The sequence below is a fragment of the Erpetoichthys calabaricus genome, chromosome 1 (genome assembly GCF_900747795.2).
Source record: "Erpetoichthys calabaricus chromosome 1, fErpCal1.3, whole genome shotgun sequence".
NCBI lineage: Eukaryota > Metazoa > Chordata > Cladistia > Polypteriformes > Polypteridae > Erpetoichthys > Erpetoichthys calabaricus.
This window is the reverse complement of record NC_041394.2, coordinates 327,413,057-327,437,192: the sequence shown is the minus strand read 5'-3', so window position 1 is coordinate 327,437,192 and position 24,136 is coordinate 327,413,057. Positions and strand designations below refer to the sequence as shown.

General features: G+C 41.0%; 1 protein-coding gene across 4 annotated transcripts in view; it reads right to left on the bottom strand.

Moving 5' to 3' along the window:
- LOC114664665 (gastrula zinc finger protein XlCGF26.1-like) overlaps positions 1 to 24,136 on the bottom strand; it is a 63,920-nt gene that overhangs the window by 22,625 nt on the left and 17,159 nt on the right. For 2 of the 4 annotated variants that reach the window (XM_028818862.2, XM_051925623.1), the window contains exon 1: positions 3,187 to 3,358. The exons of 1 other annotated variant lie outside the window; for it this stretch is intronic. The gene's annotated coding sequence lies outside the window, so the exon portion shown is untranslated. Of the gene's footprint in view, positions 1 to 3,186; positions 3,359 to 20,092; positions 20,461 to 24,136 lie in introns of those variants that run through there. One more of the 4 variants, XM_051925610.1, reaches the window with a different exon arrangement.

Here is a 24,136-nt window from a genome sequence, read left to right as displayed (position 1 = left end):
TAGAACCAGATGTCAATGTTTACCTTGAAAGGTGCATCAGTCATGCAGGGCAAACAAAAAAGGTGTAGCTGCTCTTTCAGGCCTAACCATTTTACACTCATCAGAGGAACTTTGTGTGGCACATCATGAGGACCCGGGTAAAGATGAGGGATATTGAGACTGTGCTAAGGACTATTTACAGGTGCTGGTCATAAAATTAGAATATCATGACAAAGTTGATTTATTTCAGTAATTCCATTCAAAAAGTGAAACTTGTATATTAGATTCATTCATTACACACAGACTGATGTATTTCAAATGTTTATTTCTTTTAATGTTGATGATTATAACTGACAACTAATGAAAGTCCCAAATTCAGTATCTCGGAAAATTAGAATATCAATTAAGACCAATGCAAAAAAAGGATTTTTAGAAAGGTTGGCCAACTGAAAGGTATGAACATGAAAAGTATGAGCATGTACAGCACTCAATATTTAGTTGGGGCTCCTTTAGCATGGATTACTGCAGCAATGCGGCGTGGCATGGAGTCGATCGGTCTGTGGCACTGCTCAGGTGTTATGAGAGCCCATGTTGCTCTGATAGTGGCCTTCAGCTCTTCTGAATTGTTGGGTCTGGCGTATTGCATCTTCCTCTTCACAATACCCCATAGATTTTCTATGGGGTTAAGGTCAGGCGAGTTTGCTGGCCAATCAAGAACAGGGATACCATGGTCCTTAAACCAGGTACTGGTAGCTTTGGCACTGTGTGCAGGTGCCAGGTCCTGTTGGAAAATGAAATCTGCATTTCCATAAAGTTCGTCAGCAGCAAGAAGCATGAAGTGCTCTAAAACTTCCTGGTAGACGGCTGCGTTGACCTTGGACCTCAGAAAACACAATGGACCAACACCAGCAGATGACATGGCACCCCAAACCATCACTGACTGTAGAAACTTTACACTGGACCTCAAGCAACGTGGATTCTGTGCCTCTCCTCTCTTCCTCCAGACTCTGGGACCTTGATTCCAAAGGAAATGCAAAATTTACTTTCATCAGAGAACATAACTTTGGACCACTCAGCAGCAGTCCAAAGGCGAGACGCTTCTGACGGTGTCTCTTGTTCAAGAGTGGCTTGACACAAGGAATGCGACAGCTGAAACCCATGTCTTGCATACGTCTGTGCGTGGTGGTTCTTGAAGCACGGACTCCAGCTGCAGTCCACTCTTTGTGAATCTCCCCCACATTTTTTAATGGGTTTTGTTTCACAATCCTCTCCAGGGTGTGGTTATCCCTATTGCTTGTACACTTTTTTCTACCACATCTTGTCCTTCCCTTCGCCTCTCTATTAATGTGCTTGGACACAGAGCTCTGTGAACAGCCAGCCTCTTTAGCAATGACCTTTTGTGTCTTGCCCTCCTTGTGCAAGGTGTCAATGGTCGTCTTTTGGACAACTGTCAAGTCAGCAGTCTTCCCCATGATTGTGTAGCCTACAGAACCAGACTGAGAGACCATTTAAAGGCTTTTGAAGGTGTTTTGAGTTAATTAGCTGATTAGAGTGTGGCACCAGGTGTCTTCAATATTGAACCTTTTCATAATATTCTAATTTTCCAAGATACTGAATTTGGGACTTTCATTAGTTGTCAGTTATAATCAACAACATTAAAAGAAATATACATTTGAAATACATCAGTCTGTGTGTAATGAATGAATCTAATATACCAGTTTCACTTTTTGAATGGAATTACTGAAATAAATCAACTTTGTCATGATATTCTAATTTTATGACCAGCACCTGTACACACTTTTGTGTGTGTCATCTCTTAAGATAGCAAAATTTGAGGAGCTTGTCAAAGCTTCAGAGGCAAATGCGATTGCGTTTAAAACACTAAATGAGATCAAGTGGCTACACAGTAAATACTCTGATTAGGAACTACAACATTTTAATGGAATACTGCCAACACAAGACTAGATCTTGCCAGATTTTTTTAAAAAAGTTTGGAACAGATCCTCTAAGTGAGAATTTATTTTTTTCCAAATTCAAATAGTACAGGACATCATCATTATAATAGGTGAGCTGGGATTCTTCCAGTTGAGCAAGACAAGTCTCCGTGCTAGTAGTGTGGTGTCAGCAATTACAATCCATTTGTCCTTCTCCACTTTAAGCACATCAAACACAGCTGTTAATGGATTAGGAGGGATTGTGACACCAAGGCTGTCTAATAGGCATTTAAAGATTCTGGCCCAGAATGATGTTAATTTGGTACAGGCCCAAAACATGTGGCTCAGTGAAGCAGGAGCTCGACTGCAACGTTCAATATGTTATATATCACTATTATTATACAATAGCTGCCAAATACGTCAATCTCCTTGAGAAAATAAACTTGAAAGTGGAGCTACATTCTATTATATGTACACCATTCTGTGAAGCAGAAACAACCTTTTCTATTCAACTAATATGAAGTTTAATAGCAGACATCCCTTGTCTTCCAGAAATCGGCTCATTTTCCCAGACTCCCTCAAGCGATTCCCAACTTGAAACCCCAAGATCCTGACACCAGCAATCCCTATACGGCTTCCTGGTCCCTGTAGCACACAATCCCATCACCTGAAAGCGGTTCTGTATGGCGGGGTTGTATATAATAGCAGAGATCTTTAAGTTGACAACTTCATTTGTGGGTTTCTTTCCTCCGTCATGTCTGCCTGTCATTGACTGATGCTTCGGGGCGGAAAAACAGTTTTAAAATTTGACATGTGCTTCCAGGCAGTACCTGTTTTCACGGTTAACTCAACGAGATATCTCTTCATTCCCGCTCTGTTGTTAACAGAGAGTTGTGACTGGCAGTTTCCCAGCAAATGACCGTATACCCGTTGTTTAAATCGATTCAAGTAGATTGTCGTTTATTCTGCATCATCTCCTGAACAATTCAAGAACCCGCACGCCGGCTGCTCCGTCTTCCATTGAAGGGTTGGGGCGCACCCTCGGCACTATTCTGTCCACACCAACATATCCACTTTTAACCACAAAACTCTTCTCCCTAAGAGACTGTTGAGAAGAGTAATAGCGGCCGCTGCCAGTGCCAGTTGACAGCGTACAGCGACAGACTAAAACGCCGAGGAAATAATATTAATAAGCGGAGACCGAATACGACATGAACTGAAGACAGCCGTGAGCACCGAGGCCAGTGGGCGGTTCAAACAAGAGAACACTCACCGTGGTGTAAGCATTAAATCAAGAAAAGCACAGACGGTGCTTTTCATGCTGCTCGCCATCTGAATCTCTAGCGCCAGTGCGCAATGGTGCTACTGCATCGTTGTTTTTTCAATTTTTATCGCTGATATCGCGCTTGTACGTACCTCTTCTTCCGGATAAGACACCTGCGACGCGCAGCTGTACTTCTTATATCAGCCTTCCCCCTAGCAAGCTAATAGCAAATGTGTCTGGGGAGGGGGAAAAAAACAACTTCCGGTTCTGACTACACTGTGATGTATCAAAATAAGAGTTCTACTACTACTGTAGTTAACCAGAGTCTGTACAATGTGTTACACGTACAGAAATGGCAATGCAATACCCCATACAGAGATGGCTCACTTGAAGAAAAAAAAATAAAACAGGTAATGTCTCGGAAATGCCACCCTGAATTCATCATTGACCACCCTAACCCACTCTAACTCTCACCTCGGAGTACTGTTCCCTCCACACATCCTTCTGCTGATACCAGCATAGAAGAGACATCCCCACCCATAATTACAACAGCGCAAGTGAGCAGAGAGCTGAGGAAACTTTGTGCCAGCAAACCAGCAGGTTCAGATGGAGTATCGCCACAACTGCTAAAGGTCTGTGCATCGGAGCTAGGGGGTCCTCTACAGCGCATCTTCAACCTGAGCCTGGAACAGGGGAGAGTCCCGAGGCTTTGGAAAACATCTTGCATCACCCCAGTCCCAAAGGTATCACGTCCTAGTGAGCTGAATGACTTTCGGCCTGTTGCTCTGACATCACATGTGATGAAGACCATGGAGAGGCTGCTGCTTCACCACCTTAGGCCACAGGTTCAACACGCCCTTGACCCTCTGCAGTTTGCAGATCAGGAGAAGGTGGGAGCGGAGGATGCCATCATCTATATGCTACACCGATCCCTCTCTCACTTGGACAGAGGCAGTGGTGCTGTAAGAATTATGTTTATAGACTTCTCTAGCGCCTTCAACACAATCCAACCTCTGCTCCTTAGGGACAAGCTGACAGAGATGGGATTAGATTCATACCTAGTGGCATGGATCGTGGACTATCTTAAAGACAGACCTCAGTATGTACGTCTTGGGAACTGCACGTCTGACATTGTGGTCAGCAACACAGGAGCGCCACAAGGGACTGTACTTTCTCCTGTCCTGTTCAGCCTATATACATCGGACTTCCAATACAACTCGGAGTCCTGCCACGTGCAAAAGTTCGCTGATGACACTGCTATCGTGGGCTGCATCAGGAATGGGCTGGAGGATGAGTACAGGGACCTAATCAATGACTTTGTTAAATGGTGCGACTCAAACCACCTACAACTGAACACCAGCAAAACCAAGGAGCTGGTGGTGGATTTTAGGAGGCCTAAACCCCTCATAGACCCCGTGATTATCAAAGGTGACTGTGTGCAGATGGTGCAGACCTATAAATATCTGGGAGTGCAGCTGGATGATAAATTAGACTGGACTGCCAATACTGATGCGCTGTGCGAGAAAGGACAGAGCCGGTTATACTTCCTTAGAAGGCTGGCGTCCTTCAACATCTGCAATAAGACGCTGCAGATGTTCTATCAGACAGTTGTGGCGAGCGCCCTCTTCTACGCAGTGGTGTGCTGAGGAGGCAGCATTAAGAAGAAAGACGCCTCACGTCTGGATAAACTGGTGAGGAAGGCAGGCTCTATTGTTGGCATGGAGCTGGACAGTTTAACATCTGTGGCAGAGCGAAGGGCGCTCAGCAGGCTCCTATCAATTATGGAGAATCCACTGCATCCACTAAATAGTATCATCTCCAGACAGAGGAGCAGCTTCAACGACAGACTGCTGTCACTGTCCTGCTACACTGACAGATTGAGGAGATCGTTCCTCCCCCAAACTATGCGACTCTTCAATTCCATTTAACATTATACAAAGTTATTGTCTGTTTTTCACCTGCATTATTATCTTTCTTTAATTTAATATTATTTATTGTATCAGTATGCTGCTGCTGGAGAATGTGAATTTCCCATTGGGATTAATAAAGTATCTATCTATCTATCTATCTATCTATCTATCTATCTATCTATCTATCTATCTATCTATCTATCTATCTATCTATCTATCTATCTATCTATCTATCTATCTAAGTGAAATGCAATCACTGAATGTAATTTTAACATAGAAAGATATACTGTCATGCTGCACAGATTCATGTTCTTTATATGCTCTTTTAGATAGCTCTCTATCCTTAAAAAGATTGCCAGTATGACTCTGGCAGGCTTGGCAGGCAGGATCTGCTTCTGTGCTCCCCTGCAGATGGCTCCGAAGCTGTTGACTTACATGACAGAATGCCAGCCTATGTTGTTGGTGGCTCAATCACAGGATGATGCAGATTTGTCAGGGTTATTCCATAACACTTCCTTCAAAGTCGGTGCCCCCAGCAACCAACTGCAAATTCTCTCAGCATCACACAAACTAGACGAGATGGCAGGGTAATTTTCTTTTCAGTTGTGTAGCTGGTGACATAGGCAGACCAGCAGGAATCTTGAGTCCTATGTTGTCAGATAAAGCAACGTTGATTATAAGCAATGTGCTGGCAGGTGGCAGGGTTGTTTAACACTAATGTTGTGGGGCAAGGAATCCCAAGGACAAAAGAGTTCCAAAAGCTCTTCTAAAAATGCACACTACAGGGGAGTATATAGATAGACAAACTCCAGCTGGAATAAGGGCAAGAACAGAAACTTTATAAATGAAAAAATAAAAGATTTACTTCACAAAATGCTTTGTAACAAAACGCCAGCTCTGGTAAGCACAAAAGGCAAAAATGAATATGCCTGAAACTTGAACAAAGTTCCAATACAGATTCCAAAGGCCTAATTAGAAGAAACAGAGCAGAAGGCCAAATAATCTGTAAATTACTAATACAACAGCAAAACATAAGTAAACTCACCATTCCCAGGCACGTCTGAAATTAAACAGTAGGCACTGTGGGACACCTTCTGGATTTATAGGGTGGTGGGCAGTTCCTGGCAGTGATTGGCAGTTGGCCCCACCTCTTCAGGACCACCCACAAAACACAGGGAATTTAACACAGGCAGCTTATACACATAAACAAAATCAAAAATCAAAAGAATAATGTACATAAACATCAAATGTAATATTAATAACATCAACATCAATGAAAGATTCAAAAATGAACAAAAGAAACATAAAACATCTATTAGAACCCCAGGCTGAGACATGACAACTGCACTGCCAGTCAGTGAATACGATCCCTCCTTGTGATGGTAAGGGGTCAGCTGATCACAGTGCACCGACACTGCCCAGTGTCCAAGGCTGGATTAAGACCACCACAAGCCCCAGAGTGTCAAAACTCAAAAGGCACCCCTCCCTTCACCAATAATAATAATAATTAATTACATTTATATAGTGCTCAAAGCATTTTACATAGACAAAGGGGAACACCTTCAATCTCCATCTGGATGATGTGAAATCAGCCATTATTACACCAGTGTGCTCACCACACATTAGCTCTTAGATGTTGAAGAGATGCGAGAGATAACCAATTAGAGACAGGAGATGATTAGGGGGGCCAGAATGGACGAGGCCTTGATGGGCAGTCTAGCCAGGACATCAGAATAAACCCTACTGTTTTCAAAAGATTCTCTTAATGATCACAGAGAGTCAGGACCTCAATCGTACATCTCATCCACAGGAAGGTGCCATATTTACAGCACAGTGTCCACTGTCACTGCACTGGGGCATTGGGATCCACACACAGACCAAAGGGTAAGCACTCCCTTCTGGCCTCACCAACACCTCATCCAGCAGTAATCCAAGCTTTTCCTAGATGTCTCCCATCCAAGTACTGGCCGAGTCTGAACATGCTTGGCTTCAGGTGGATGACCTGTTCTGAAGTGCAGGTGCTATGGCTGCTGACACTACACTCACTGAAGACACGGCTACTAGACACGTCTATACTTACACGTTATGGACATCAAATATGTCTATCATACATCAGGTTCAAGAATTGAATTAGGAAAAAAAGAACTTTACACTGGGTTAACTTCACCTTCCTTTTTTTGTCCATTAGTGTACTAAGCGTAATAAAATAATCGATAAGTAAAACATTCCATCTGTGGAAAATCAATTTTCTACTGATAGCACATTTAACAAACATCTAACATGTTTAAAAGGCAATTATCACTTTGTGACAAAAGGTAATATACGTGTATAACTGAGCATTTTGGGGTCACATCCTTGCACCAAATAAAAATAAAAAACAGAATGGGGATCCACATTTGGGTTTGGCATTGCTTGATACATCCTCATTGTCTACTACACCGTTGTTCACACCTCTGTCTGTGTTACAGGACACCACAGAATCAAACCACAGCTTAGTGCTAGAGCCACTAGAAGCCGCTAGAAGCCACAGCGTCAGTCTTTTCCTGACTGACTGTAAGGTTGGTCTCATAGTCTCAGCGGCAGAATTTACAGCTTGTTCAAATCATTATTTATTTTTTAATTGTCAGGTATACTTTTCAGAAAAGCAGTACCTTTTGCTTCTCTCTCTTTTTTTCTTTTTAGCTGCACCACTTGGTTACCATTTTGAATTACCACCCATGTGGACTTTTTCACTTTTCTGGACACAGTAACACATCACATGTTCGCTCTCATTAACAATGACCTGTTAGACACCTGCTCTGACCATGTCCCATCCATATGAACCAACCAGGATATTTTATTTAAACCTCATTGGATAGGTTTATAATGGTGAGAATAAACTTAAAGTAATTTTGATGGTGGATTGCGGTGAGTGCCTGTCAATAAATTTTTCTTTCCCTCTTGGATGCAAAGGCCCCTTTGCAAAGCAGGACACTCAAGAGTGTGTGCCCAAGTCACTCTGATGGTAGATCCAATGCTGCTGGTGTCCTACCTTTACTAATTATGCTACTTCAAACAACCAGTCCAGCACAATACATGGACTGTGACAGCTGCTGGTCAAGTTCAGTGACCTCCTATTCATTGTGGGTAGTGCAGCCACGAGATCTCCAGGGTGTAGAGGACGGCATTGGCATTATCTCTTGCACAGTATATGCCATTCTGCTGATTGCTAGCACCCTTCTGATGTTTCTGAATTAGCATGCAGGTTTACCTCCAGACTTGGCTGTGCTGGGATTGGGCTGATTTTCAAGCTGGGGGTGTCCAAAATCCAGGTTAAGCCCACACTACGACATGTTGGTCCCTGTCTTTCTGATGCTCTGCTGTTATAATAGAGAGTTGGGTGACCAGGTTTATTTAATGATAGGTATGAATAATAAAGGGACATCTTTAATCTGCTTTGTTTGACTAAAATCCTTCTCTCTCCCTTTTTTGTCTCCAATTTATCAGATGCCTCCTCCAAATCTCATGCCTTGGTTCTTGCCACTGCCCTCTTTTGCACCCCTTTTTTGTCTGCTTATACATTTCTCTATCCTCCTCCCTCCCAGACTGGTACCATGTCTACTTTGCCTCCTTCTTTGCCTCTATCACATCCTGCACCTCTTCATCTGCTCTCGATACAACTTTGCTATTCTTCTCCCATCATTCCTCCACACTCTCAAATGACTGCACTTCATTTATAGAACTTTTTTTCTAAACTGTTCTTGAGCCCTTCCTCTTTTAATCTCCATCACTTTATCCTTGGTGCCACTTGCTCTGGTTTTATTCTCCTACTGATTTCGATCTCCCAGTCTATCACCACCATTTTATGCTGCACTGTCACACTTTCCTCATTTATGACCTTACAATTCTTTATTTCTTTATAACCATGGGGCACAGAAACTGCCCAAGTATTAATTGGGCTAGTCTTACAAATCTGTGGTGGGCTGGCACCCTGCCCAGGGTTTGTTTCCTGCCTTGCGCCCTGTGTTGGCTGGGATTGGCTCCAACAGACTCCCGTGACCCTGTAGTTAGGATATAGCGGGTTGGATAATGGATGGATGGATAGTCTTACAAATAGTGAAGTAGAAGAACAGGAATTTTTTTTGTATTATTATTATTTTATTAAATTAATTAAAAGTAAGTATCATTACATACAATCAAGTTAGACTTAACAAAACTAAATTCATTTCAACACCCACCCTTGAGAAGGAAAAGAAGGCCAACAGTCTGAGTAAAAACTTTAAGAGTAGAAAAGAGGAAAGAGTAACTAACCTTCTCCCCGATATAAATGCTTATTCTAAAATGTTATTGATTAGATCCGGGATCTCAGACTAGTCCTGGAGGACCAAAGTAGCTGCAGGTTTTCATTCTAACCATTTTCTTAATCAGTGCCCTGTTTTTGCTGCTAATTAACTTCTTTTGAATTAATTTTAATTGACTTGCTCTTGATGACTCATACCCCTTAACTGTTTCTTTTTCCTTAAGTAGCAGCTAAACAATACTGACATACAAAATGAGCCAAAACATGACCAGCAAACTGTGTCCATCACACAATATCATAAAATAAAAAGGGTGAAGGTCTTAGGCATGTTGATCTGCTCAGGTCCCCAAAATATTTTAACAGTGCTCTTAGAAAAGTAAAGAAAAAAATCAACAATTTTGAAAATGTTATTGCACAATGAGAGCAGCAACAAGCCATGGAATTAAAGAGCGGGTTTAATTAATGCAAGACTTGGCACCTAATTAAGCAACTGGTTGGAGTTTGACGCCCTGACTTAGTTGATCTTCTGTTGGCTCCCTCACTTCACGTTTCATTTCTGTTAAATGAAAGAAATGAAGCAATTCCAGAGAACACATCTTTAAAAACAACTCAATTAAAATTAATTCAAAAGAAGTTAATTAGCAGTAAAACAGGTCACTAATTAAGAAAAGGGTTAGAATGAAAACCTGCAGCACTGCGGCCCTCCAGGACTGGAGTTTGAGATCCCTAGATTAGATCGTGCCAGGTTTTGAAAAGGTTTGTACAGATCCACTAAGTGTGAATTTGATTTTTTCCAATTTCAAATAGTGTAGAACATCAGTTACCCACTGACTTAAAAGAGATGGGTTGGGATTTTTCCAGTTGAGCAAGATAAGTCTATGTGCTTATAGTGAAATAAAGGCAAGTATAGTTTGTTTGTTCTTCTTATCTAGGAATCCACCAAACACAGCTGTTAGTGGATTAGGAAGGATTGTGACCCCAAGGCTGTCTGACAGGCATTTAAAGATTTTGGTCCAGAATTTGAGTGCAGGACAAAACAGGAATTTTTAGTTGTTAGCAATGACAGTGCTTTAACATACTGTGTTAACAAACAAATGTGGTGTGAAGCCAGTCTAGATTTAGTATTTTGTTATAGTCAGGTTAGGATTGAGGGTGTAGAAGTGATTGAACTGTTAGGGTCAAGTAACCATCAAATAAACCAGTTTTCAGTGTGTTGGCAGAGTGATTATTATTCTTTCTTATTTTACAAACTTTATTTAAAGAAAAGAACATTGCATACAATCAAGACTTGCACTTAAAACAAAGAAAATAACATTACATACAATCAAGTCAAACTTAACAAACCTGAACTCAACCCCCTGGCTGAGAGAGAGAGAGAGAGAAGAGAGCTAACAGCAAGAATAAATCTTTTAAAACAACAAACAAGTGAAAATTAATATCATACCCCCTAATATGAAAGCTTATTCCAAATATTTATTCCTAGAGCTTGCCAGATTTTAAAAAACGTTTTGAACAGATCCTTTAAGTGAGAATTAATTTTTTTTCCAATTTCAAATAGTACAGGACATCATCATTATAATAGGTGGGCTGGGATTCTTCCAGTTGAGCAAGACAAGTCTCCGTGCTAGTAGTGTGGTGTCAGCAATTACAATCCATTTGTCCTTCTCCACTTTAAGCACATCAAACACAGTTGTTAATGGATTAGGAAGGATTGTGACCCCAAAGCTGTCTGATAGGCATTTAAAGATTTTGGCCCAGATTGATGTTAATTTGGTACAGGCCCAAAACATGTGGCTCAGTGAAGCAGGAGCTCGACTGCAATGTTCACTGGTGGAATCTTGGCCTGGATACATTTTGGACAATTTTAAATGAGACAGATGTGCTCGATAAAAGATTTCAAGTTGAACGAGTGAATGGTTCGCGCATATGGAGCTCGAGTGTATTCTGTGCATGGCTACCTTCCACTCCTTTTCTGAAATATCAAGTGAAAGTTCTTTACCCCCATCATACCCTTTGATCTTTGAAAGGAAAAGACTTTAATGTGTTTTTTATATATTATGGAGATATTGTCTGAGTATTTGAGACTTATCAGTATTTCTTCTGGAACAGAGAGAAAAGCCAAGCAAAATGATACCTTTTATTGGCTAACTAAAAAGATTACAATATGCAAGCTTTCGAGGCAACTCAGGCCCCTTCTTCAGGCAAGATGTAAACCTCGAAAGCTTGCATATTGTAATCTTTTTAGTTAGCCAATAAAAGGTGTCCTTTTGCTTGGCTTTTCTCTACATTCATAATGGCTAACACGGTACAACATCCTAGTTCTTCTGGAATAGAAACAGGAGGGAGGTACGGAAAATTGGGCAGGTTCCTTTGAGCAGTTTCTGATTTGATCACAATGTTGTTTTTGGCTCACATAAGCCAGTTTTAGACTTCCTAGAGACGTCCTCTTGAGAGTCATGTGCTGAATCGGAGCCCACATTGCAGAGGCCATCTCATACAAATCACATAACCCCTGCTATGTAGACTACTAGGTGATAGTCACTTCTTCAGCATGAACTGGCTGACTGGTCAGGAATCCCACAATCATCCAAGTCACTTTATGCCATCTTTATGGGACGGTAGAATATTAACATACCACCCAGATACATAAAATATCCATCCCAAGGGGATGAGCAAGCCAAGGTCAAAAAGCAATTGGCAGCGACTGCGGATTTTCCTAATGTAATGGGCACATTTGAGTGCACATATATTGTAATATATGTGCCATCATAGAATTAATTTGCTTTTGTTAACAGAAGTCATGTTCACTCAGTTGATAAACAACTTATATGTGATTCTCAAATGTGTCTAGATTTACTTATTAGGCTGATGCTTTTATTCACGGTAACTCACATTTCACATACTTTTGTTTTTCCAATTGGAGCACAGCACCAGCCTGTTCACAGAACACTCAGTCTTTTAAAAGGACTTGAACTTGTAACCTCAGGGAGCTTGAAAATTAGCTAATATTATACCTTTATATACCGGGTTATTCAAAATGAAAGAGCAGATTTCAAAAATGTATTTCAATCAAACTGTACAAGACAGAAACACATTCCGCACATCACTGGATCAAGGAAAGTTCAAAGTTTAAAAGCCCGGATAAAAGTACCAGTGAATGCCACTGTTTCTTGTTTATAGTAAAATGGTGACAACACCACAAGAGAAATCATTTTGTATGCTGCAATTTGTGAAGTGCAAGTCCATTGTTCAAGTGCAACGTGAATTCCGCTGACGGTTCAACAAACAGCCACTTTGTCATAAGCAAATTTATGAGTGGCATAAAAAAAATTCGTAGAAGAAGGTTGCATATGCAAACATAAAAGCACTGGTCGTCCACGCACGTCAGATGAAAATGTTGAGCGTATCTGAGGTGTGTTCGATCGGAGCCGTAGGAAATCCGCATCACGGGCAAGCATTGAACTTGGAAATCCTCAAATAACGATATGGTGTGTTCTTAGAAAGCGTCTGCATATGAAGCCTTACAAGTTGCAATTATTGTATCCTGACAATCATGAAAAAAGGTTTGAGTTTTGCACTGCAATTCTTTAGGTAATGGAAGAGGACAATTTTCCTGAACAAGTAATTTATTTCGGATGAATCAACTTTCCATCTCGAAGGTTAATCGCCACAATGTTAGAATTTGAGGGTAAGAAAATCGAGGGTATGAAAATCCTTGCAAAGTTGTCGAAGGTAAATGTGTTTTGTGCCATTTCTGCAAGCAAAGTTTATGGACCTCTCTTTGTTGAGGAGCAAATCGTGAAGGGATTTTCATACCTGGACAGGCTACAAAACTGGTTGTTTCCTCAACTTCAAGATGATTCAAATGACTTCATTTTCATGCAAGATGGTGCCTTGCCTCTTTTGCCCTTGGAGGCCCAGCGTTACCTGAATGACACCATTCCAGGACAATGGATTGGAAGAGGTGGACAAGAAGATCTTGCTCATCATCTATGGCCTTCCAGGTCTTCTACCCAATGTGATTTTTATCTATCAGGGTACATTAAAGAAAGAGTGTTTGTTCCACCTATGCTCGCTAATCTTCAAGATTTATGACATCGAATTGAGGAAGCTGTGAATTCAGTAACTAGGGACCAGATGACTGGTGTTTTGAAGTTTGTCACACTACACATGGTGTTGATGTTGAGTGCACGTAAACTCAAGGACCATAGGACCAACCTTTGAATTTTCCTCTATCCAGTGATTTGCGGAATGTGTTTCTGTCTTATACAGTCTGTTTGAAATACATTTTTGAAATCTGCTCCTTCATTTTCAATAACCCTGTATAAAGGATGAACAGGCAAGCAGTAAACATAACATGCATCACAGGTTAATAAATGGAAGGAATTATTAAGGAAAAGAAGGAGCAGCACATGTCTGGGACAGGAGTGTCCGTGAATAACCAACATGGGTTCACATGAGCGAAGGTGTGTTTTACTAATATGCTGAAATGCAATGACAAAAAATATATATTTTTTAAAATCTGGATTTTCAGAAAGATTATGATAAGGACCCAATGAGAGGCTAGTTAGCAAAATAAGTGGTGTCCATCAGGGGTCAGTGCTGGGGATGCAGCTCTTTGTAATAAACATAAAATAATCTGGAGAAGAGAATAATCAATAATCTTATTAAGTTTGCATGTTCTCCCCGTGTCTGCGTGGGTTTCCTCCGGGGGCTCCGGTTTCCTCCCACAGTCCAAAGACATGCAGGTTAGGTGGATTGGCGATTCTACATTGGCCCTAGTGTGTGCTTGGTGTGTGGGTGTGTTTGTGTGTGTCCTGCGGTGGGTTGGCACCCTGCCCAGAATTGTTTCCTGCCTTGTGCCCTGTGTTGGCTGGGAATGGCTCCAGCAGACCCCCGTGATCCTGTGTTCGGATTCAGCGGGTTGGAAAATGGATGGATGGATAAATATATATATATATATATATATATATATATATATATATATATATATATATATATATATATATATATATATATATACATATATACATACATACCAGGTCCCCAGGTCTCCCAACTGCGAGGCAGCAGCGCTACCCGTGCCGCCCTATATATATATATACATGTAGATATGTATATATATGTGTAGATATGCAAATATATATATGTGTCTGTCTGTATATATATATATATATATATATATATATATATACAGTGGTGTGAAAAACTATTTGCCCCCTTCCTGATTTCTTATTCTTTTGCATGTTTGTCACACAAAATGTTTCTGATCATCAAACACATTTAACCATTAGTCAAATATAACACGAGTAAACACAAAATGCAGTTTGTAAATGGTGGTTTTTATTATTTAGGGAGAAAAAAAAATCCAAACCTACATGGCCCTGTGTGAAAAAGTAATTGCCCCCTGAACCTAATAACTGGTTGGGCCACCCTTAGCAGCAATAACTGCAATCAAGCATTTGCAATAACTTGCAATGAGTCTATTACAGCGCTCTGGAGGAATTTTGGCCCACTCATCTTTGCAAAATTGTTGTAATTCAGCTTTATTTGAGGGTTTTCTAGCATGAACCGCCTTTTTAAGGTCATGCCATAGCATCTCAATTGGATTCAGGTCAGGACTTTGACTAGGCCACTCCAAAGTCTTCATTTTGTTTTTCTTCAGCCATTCTGAGGTGGATTTGCTGGTGTGTTTTGGGTCATTGTCCTGTTGCAGCACCCAAGATCACTTCAGCTTGAGTTGACGAACAGATGGCCGGACATTCTCCTTCAGGATTTTTTGGTAGACAGTAGAATTCATGGTTCCATCTATCACAGCAAGCCTTCAAGGTCCTGAAGCAGCAAAACAACCCCAGACCATCACACTACCACCACCATATTTTACTGTTGGTATGATGTTCTTTTTCTGAAATGCTGTGTTCCTTTTACGCCAGATGTAACGGGACATTTGCCTTCCAAAAAGTTCAACTTTTGTCTCATCAGTCCACAAGGTATTTTCCCCAAAAGTCTTGGCAATCATTGAGATGTTTCTTAGCAAAATTGAGACGAGCCCTAATGTTCTTTTTGGTTAACAGTGGTTTGCGTCTTGGAAATCTGCCATGCAGGCCGTTTTTGCCCAGTCTCTTTCTTATGGTGGAGTCGTGAACACTGACCTTAACTGAGGCAAGTGAGGCCTGCAGTTCTTTAGACGTTGTCCTGGGGTCTTTTGTGACCTCTCGGATGAGTCGTCTCTGCGCTCTTGGGGTAATTTTGGTCGGCCGGCCACTCCTGGGAAGGTTCACCACTGTTCCATGTTTTTGCCATTTGTGGATAATGGCTCTCACTGTGGTTCGCTGGAGTCCCAAAGCTTTAGAAATGGCTTTATAACCTTTACCAGACTGATAGATCTCAATTACTTCTGTTCTCATTTGTTCCTGAATTTCTTTGGATCTTGGCATGATGTCTAGCTTTTGAGGTGCTTTTGGTCTACTTCTCTGTGTCAGGCAGCTCCTATTTAAGTGATTTCTTGATTGAAACAGGTGTGGCAGTAATCAGGCCTGGGGGTGGCTACGGAAATTGAACTCAGGTGTGATACACCACAGTTAGGTTATTTTTTAACAAGGGGGCAATTACTTTTTCACATAGGGCCATGTAGGTTTGGATTTTTTTTCTGCCTAAATAATAAAAACCATCATTTAAAAACTGCATTTTGTGTTTACTTGTGTTATATTTGACTAATGGTTAAATGCGTTTGATGATCAGAAACATTTTGTGTGACAAACATGCAAAAGAATAAGAAATCAGGAAGGGGGCAAATAGTTTTTCACACCACTGTATATATATATATATATATATATATATATGTGTGTGTATATGTAGATATGTACATATGTATATATGTATATGTATATATATGTTTATGTGTGTCTGTGTATATATATATATATATATATATATATATATATATATATATGACAGCAAAACTCATAACAATGACAACACAATTACATTGACAATCATCCATCCATCCATCCATTTTCCAACCCACTGAATCCGAACACAGGGTCACGGGGGTCTACTGGAGCCAATCCCAGCCAACACAGGGCACAAGGCAGGAACCAATCCCGGGCAGGGTGCCAACCCACCGCAGGACACACACAAACACACCCACACACCAAGCACACACTAGGGCCAATTTAGAATCGCCAATCCACCTAACCTGCATGTCTTTGGACTGTGGGAGGAAACCGGAGCGCCCGGAGGAAACCCACGCAGACACGGGGAGAACATGCAAACTCCACGCAGGGAGGACCTGGGAAGCGAACCCGGGTCCCCAGGTCTCCTAACTGCGAGGCAGCAGCGCTACCCACTGCGCCGCCGTGCCGCCCTCATTGACAATCATGTTACGTTATTTTTAAAATGTTTCCTTTTCTTTTTCATAACCTCTTTAACACTCTACTTCTCTGCTGCGAAGCGTGGGTATTTTGCTAGTATATATATATATATATATATTAGAGAGACAGAGACCCACCTGGGTTCAGACCTAAGAGGCACATGTTCTTCATGAAGCCATGGACTACAGATGGCACTGGGATGCCCAGAGAAGCTGGCTATATACTGTACAGTAAGTGAACTGTGAACAGTGCACAAGTGTAGGGTTGCAAATCCACTACTCTAATAATCAGTTTATTACACATTTCCTTGCTGCTGAAGAGTGTCCGTGTTTATGTGTTGGTGCCAGTAAGCTTTGGATGGACCCTTGCCTTGGGTCAGCTCAGTAAATGGGCAATTATGGGTGAGTGGAATGGGCTGGAGCTGAGCGGCAAGTATGTGTACAGGCTGAGGAGATAAAGAGGCTGGGACAACTTTGTGTCACAGAAGACCTGGCAACGTAATTGAAACCAAAGGTCCTTTACAGGGTCACACTAATATGTTGGCATAAGGTGGTAGAGTCCATTTCTCCGTCTCTTGCATAAGGGTCATTACGATATGTACGTACATATGCAAGTGACAGTGAGTGCACAGTGAAGTTGAAAGAGATGCTCACTGTTGCTGAATAAGCCATTAAGATGGTCAGCTAGCAGTGTTTTTGGAGGTTTGCTGAGCAGGGAATCTTAATTCACAATTTCTGAACAATCCCTAAAGTGCTGAATTCACAACTCATCTATGACAACATCTAAGGGAGGACGTCAGGCTGAGGAAAGGAGGTAGCGACCCTGAGTGATTTCTTGCCTATGACTACATGTACTGTATATAATTTATTTTTTCTAACCTTAGCAACTTTCTGGGCTATTTGCTCTTTATTCTCCAACTGTATTCTAGTCCTTAAAGATCTTCCCACCTATTTATTTTGGATTTTAAAAACTTGGCAGATACACCTCAACCTGTTTAGCATTAACCCTGAATGTGACTTGGGTTGATGATAATATTCCATTTTACAGTTTAAGGCCCGAATTACTCGCAGGACAGTATTCTGTTGTCATTGTGGAAGACAGTTAATTGATAAAAACAATCACCCCAAAGAATCAGGCAGGAGGAAGCTTGCCATATGTATTTCTTTCGCAGAAAGGGACAGCCCTGCAGTTAACAAATCAACAGGAGGGATTCTCAATAAACAAAGGGTATAGTTCTTATTTATACACTTTACATAACAGATTTGCATATCTCAGTTATAGTATAAAAGAATAAATCTTACTGGCTATAAAATTCAGGCACTTTGATCATGCAGCATAACATTCCACTGCTTGGTTAAATCACAAAAATCATGTGTGGCACTTTTTATCTCCTTTATTCTAATTGGTTAAAGTCCATTCCCCATACAAGACCCTCAGACCTTGGTAGTTTCCTTCATTTGTGGAATTTCACATGTTTTAGGCGGTAAGGCTGAACACACTTTAACACACATACGTGCAGCTGCTGGCCTTCAGATGTCACTTTGAGATTTACGTTTATGAGATTTACAGCTTACTTGTTTTCTCCAGAGTTGTATGTGCTGTGACCTTCAACTTACAGCTGTAGCTCTAACAGGTTTCTGAAGAAAGGCACAAGGCACTGTTAACCATTTATGTCCTTAGTGCCCACATCATCTAGTGGAAAAAAAAAATTATGCTGCCAAAAAAAAAAAAAATCTTGAAAATTTCTGTGTGTTTTGCCACGCTACAGTAACTCATCGATACAATAGCGTGTAAAGCCAATTTTAGAACAAACTGAAAGGGAACCATTAGTTAAATGAAGCAATAGTGATGACAATTTCAATTGGTCATCAGACGTTGGCGCGGACAATGAAACTGATGCATACTTCACTGTTAGGACCAAACTACCATGATATGCCTGTAAGTTTGTTCACCATTGTGCAAGAAGCTGCATGACAAAAAGGCAAAAAAACAGGGTTAAAAATTGGAATCTAGTAGAAGGACAATAAAGACATTAGTTCCCTAAGCTCTGTCTCAATGCAGCAAATATTATTCATTTTAGGGGAAATGTGGGAGTCACAAAGCCTTGTCCTGTGGTAGCCTATAATAATATGAGGAGTGCATTGCACATGCAGATCGGGCACTGACGTTCTACCCTCTCTTGCCCAAGCAACAGAAAAAATACAAACAAATGCACAAAAAACACACTTTTAACTGTTCCAATTGCCACACCTGTCTCTGCATTGATGACGGTTTCAAAACATGTCACACAAATAACGTAAACCTACATCAGTAAACGCTCAATATACAGTACCTTTCCTACTGTATTCATGTTATCATTTTGGTATTTAGAGGTTTCTGTTACATGTAATATTGTAACATTTTTGACTCGTTTTTTTTCTGGGTTAAACATAAAAAAGAGCCTACCTACCATTTTTGATGTATTCTTCTGTTTACGTGAATATTTTACTAGCCAAAATGGAGATTGTCAAAATTATTTATAGACTGCTTCTTTTTTGCACGCTTTCAAGGGAGCTGGTGGGACTAATACTGGCTCTGCAGATGTTTTTTTTTTGCAGATTTTTCTGTCAACATGCCCTCTGATTTATATAATGTCTGTACCCTCATGGATCACTAAGCATTTAACAGATTCCTTCTTTAGGTTTAAGACTGCACAACACCAGTAAGAAATACATTCAGGTGGCAGTCCTTTTGGAGCTGTTGGGTGCAAACTCAGAACAATAGTCCATTGAGGGGGTTGTCACTTCATATTATACATCAGTGATGTTATGCAATACAGCCAATTAAACCACGGTTAAGATTAGGGTTGTCAGAGACAAATAAGGTCGGTTGTAAACTGTAAACCAAGTGAATTAAACATGCAATTCAATTGGCTGTTCGGGGGAGCTCCTGGCGGAGGTCTGCAGCTGGAGTCTTCTCACTCAGGCTGCAGGATTCAGAGAGTGTGCAGTTTAGCTGAAGGAGAACTAGCCCCCTCTAGTGACCAGCTGGATTTAGGACTGCAAGAGTATCTTCTTACTTCAGTGGGTCTCTCCATTTCAGTCTCAATACACTGTATACTTCAACAACATTAAAAAAGAAAAAAATGCCTTTTTGGTGGATGATAATTTTTCATTGATCAGTGTATATAGTGTATTTTTTTCTGGTAATGTAAGTTGAAATTTGTTGTCTCTGGTCAGCCATGGTGTTGTCTACATTCACCAAATATGTTAGTCTCAACTACATTCTGATGTTTAAACCAGAAGTAAAATAAATGAATGATGAGGGGTTAGCCTCTTCATAAATATATTTTTGTCCATTTCTTTGAGTCTTACCTGAGTACATTTCATTTCCTCATTTTGTGTTGTAGGCCTGGTTGTACCTGTCCATCCATCCTGCCTCTCTATTTCTTTATTTTCTTCTTGGTGGTACTCCAGAAGGTTTTAGTCTGTTTTATCTAGTAGTGGATTTATTTCAAATGTGAGCCTCCATCCAGTAACCCACCAAATATTCTATGAATGTTCTGTTCATGTAAGTTTCTGAGCTTCTGCAAAATGTACCACTGTGAGCTTAAGGTCCTTCTATCTTAAAATGAAATATGTTGAATTTATTAGTTGTATCTTGCTAAAAAATTTTTTTTTTGTTTTAAATAACGTAACATTTCCATGCAGCACAATTTTTTCTCCAGTAACATTCATCCAAGTCCAACTTTTGTTTCGTGCTGTAGTGCCATGCTTCTGATTAAATACTGTGTATTACCATGTGCCTCTGAAGATTGCTCCTATGGAAATAGCATTTGCCACAGTCAGAACAGCAGTATGGCTTCACCCCCGTGTGAGTCAGTGTGTGATCCAGGAGATGATCTTTCTGCACAAAACTTTTGCCGCATTCACTACAGCAGTAAGGTTTCACTCCAGTATGAATTCGTCTGTGTCTCTGAAGGCTACTGCTATCTGAGAATCGCTTGTCACATTCAGGGCAGGGGTAGGGCTTCTCTCCAGTGTGAATTCTTTTGTGTTTAAGAAGACCGCTACTGTCAGTAAATCCTCGGCCACAAATAGGACAGCAATAAGGTTTCTCCCCAGTGTGGATGCGGAGGTGTTTCTTAAGACCGCTTTTCTCGGTTAATCGTTTACCACATTCAGAACAGGAAAATGGCTTCTCCCCAGTGTGAATTCTTGCATGTTTCTGAAGGCGGCTCTTGTCAGGAAATCGTTTACCACATTCAGAACAGCAGTATGGCCTCTCACCGGTGTGAAGTATCATGTGGCTCTGAAGACTGCTCTTACAAGTGAATCGCTGGTCGCATAGGGTGCAGCAGAAAGGCCGTTCTCCAGTATGACTTCTTATGTGCTTCTGAAGATTGCTGGTATTTGTGTATCGTTTACCACATTCGGAGCAGCCATATCGTGGAATCTGCTGGTGCACTTTAGGTTTAGATTTGCCATTTAAAGTTGTCCTCTGGTTTCCACAAATATTGGAAGCTGCTGCATTTGTAGTATGTACCAGTTGTTTAGTAATGATTGCATCGACCCTTATTAGTTTCACAACAGGTAGAGAGCTATTCTGCAAACAGGTTAGCATCAGACTCTGTAATTCAGATGCTGAAAGCTTTGTATTTCCATCATGGTGTTTCTGTTGTTGTTTGCCATGGATAGGGGCCTGGGCAAATGTGGATGAGGGAACACTGCTCTTCTTTTGTACATCTGTAAAAAAATATAATAATCAAATTATGTTCAAAATAAGAAAGACAGACAGGTTCACAGTGTATTCTAAAAGATGTGACTATTTAGAGTAAAACTGGTTTATCTGAACAGGAATAGGCTAATATCCAACACACATGTAATTGTTGAGCATTGGCTGTGTCTAACACAGGGATTATATTATATATATATATATATATATATATATATATATATATATATATATATATAGTGGAACCTCGGTTCACGATCATAATTCGTTCCAAAACTCTGGTCGTAAACCGAGTTGGTCGTGAACCGAAGCAATTTCTCCTATAGGATTGTATGTAAATACAATTAATCCATTCCAGACCGTACGAACTGTATGTGTATATATATATATATATATATATATATATATATATATATATATATATATATATATATATATATATATATATATATATATATACAGTGGGGCAAAAAAGTATTTAGTCAGCCACCAATTGTGCAAGTTCTCCCACTTAAGAAGATGAGAGAGGCCTGTAATTTTCATCATAGGTATACCTCAACTATGAGAGACAAAATGAGAAAAAAAGAATCCAGAAAATCACATGGTCTGATTTTTAAAGAATTTATTTGCATATCATGGTAGAAAATAAGTATTTGGCCACCTACAAACAAGCAAGATTTCTGGCTCTCACAGACCTGTAACTTCTTCTGTAAGAGGCTCCTCTGTCCTCCACTTGTTACCTGTATTAATGGCACCTGTTTGAACTCGTTATCACTATAAAAGACACCTGTCCACAACCTCAAACAGTCACACTCCAAACTTCACTATGGCAAAGACCAAAGAGCTGTCAAAGGACACCAGAAACAAAATTGTAGACCTGCACCAGGCTGGGAAGACTGAATCTGCAATAGGTAAGCAGCTTGGTATGAAGAAATCAACTGTGGGAGCAATTATTAGAAAATGGAAGACATACAAGATAATCTCCCTCAATCTCGGGCTCCACGCAAGATCTCACCCCGTGGGGTTAAAATGATCACAAGAATGGTGAGCAAAAATCCCAGAACCACACGGGGGGACCTAGTGAATGACCTGCAGAGAGCTGGGACCAAAGTAACAAAGGCTACCATCAGTAACACACTACACCGCCAGGGACTCAAATCCTGCAGTGCCAGACGTGTCCCCCTGCTTAAGCCAGTACATGTGCTGGCCCGTCTGAAGTTTGCTAGAGAGCATTTGGATGATCCAGAAGAGGAATGAAGCCAAAATAGAACTTTTTGGTAAAAACTCTACTCGCCGTGTTTGGAGGAGAAAGAATGCTGAGTTGCATCCAAAGAACACCATACCTACTGTAAAGCATGGGGGTGGAAACATCATGCTTTGGGGCTGTTTTTCTGCAAAGGGACCAGGACGACTGATTCGTGTAAAGGAAAGAATGAATGGGGCCATGTATCGTCAGATTTTGAGTGAAAACCTCCTTCCATCAGCAAGGGCATTGAAGATGAAACATGGCTGGGTCTTTCAGCATGACAATGATCCCAAACACACCGCCTGGGTAACGAAGGAGTGGCTTCGTAAGAAGCATTTCAAGGTCCTGGAGTGGCCTAGCCAGTCTCCAGATCTCAACCCCATAGAAAATCTTTGGAGGGAGTTGAAGGTCCGTGTTGCCCAGCGACAGCCCCAAAACATCACTGCTCTAGAGGAGATCTGCATGGAGAAATGGGCCAAAATACCAGCAACAGTGTGTGAAAACCTTGTGAAGACTTACAGAAAAAGTTTGACCTCTGTCATTGCCAACAAAGGGTATATAACAAAGTATTGAGATGAACTTTTGTTATTGACCAAATACTTTTTTTCCACCATAATTTGCAAATAAATTCTTCAAAAATCAGATAATGTGATTTTCTAGATTTTTTTTTCTCATTTTGTATAGTTAAAATATAGTTAATTATACCATAGAAAAAACAGCGTAATGGTAAACTAAATGTAAAAACATTGAATAACACTGAGAAAACCTTGAACAACAGAGAAAACTAACACTGCAATAGTTCGCGCTATAGTGCTAGGAACCGCTCGCTAAAAACACTTTTTTTTTAATGAGTTTTAAGCACAGGGGAAAAAAATGAACATTTGAAAAATCCGTAATTTAATAAACCACCAAGAAAAGTAACATTGCAACAATGAAGGCTACGAACCGATTGTTGTAAACAGAAGTGAACACAAAAACAAGCCTTCTCTACCTTATGCGTCCCTCGCTCGCTTGCTCTCTCTCGCGCGCTTGTGTGTGTGTGTGTGTGCGTCTCTCTTTTGCGAGTCTGGAGCGCCTGTGTGTGTGTCTCTCTAGCGCTCCTGTGTGTGTGCGCGCCTCTCTCTCCCGCGCCTGTGTGTGTGTGTGTGCGTCTCTCTTTTGCAAGCCTGGAGCGCCTGTGTGTGTGTCTCTCTAGAGTGCTCCTGTCTGTGAGCGCGCCTCTCTCGCATGTGCTCCTGTGTGTGTGCGCGGCTCTCTCTGTCTCGCCGCTGCCTGTGTGTGTGCCTCTGTCTCTCGTGCTGCCTCTCTCTCGTGCTGCCTGTGTGTGTGTGTGTGTGTGTGTGTGTGTGTGTGTGTGTGTGTGTGTCGCGCTCTCTCGCTCGCTGCACAGGAAATGCACAGGGAGAGACTGAACATGTACAAACCGAAAGGGAACCTG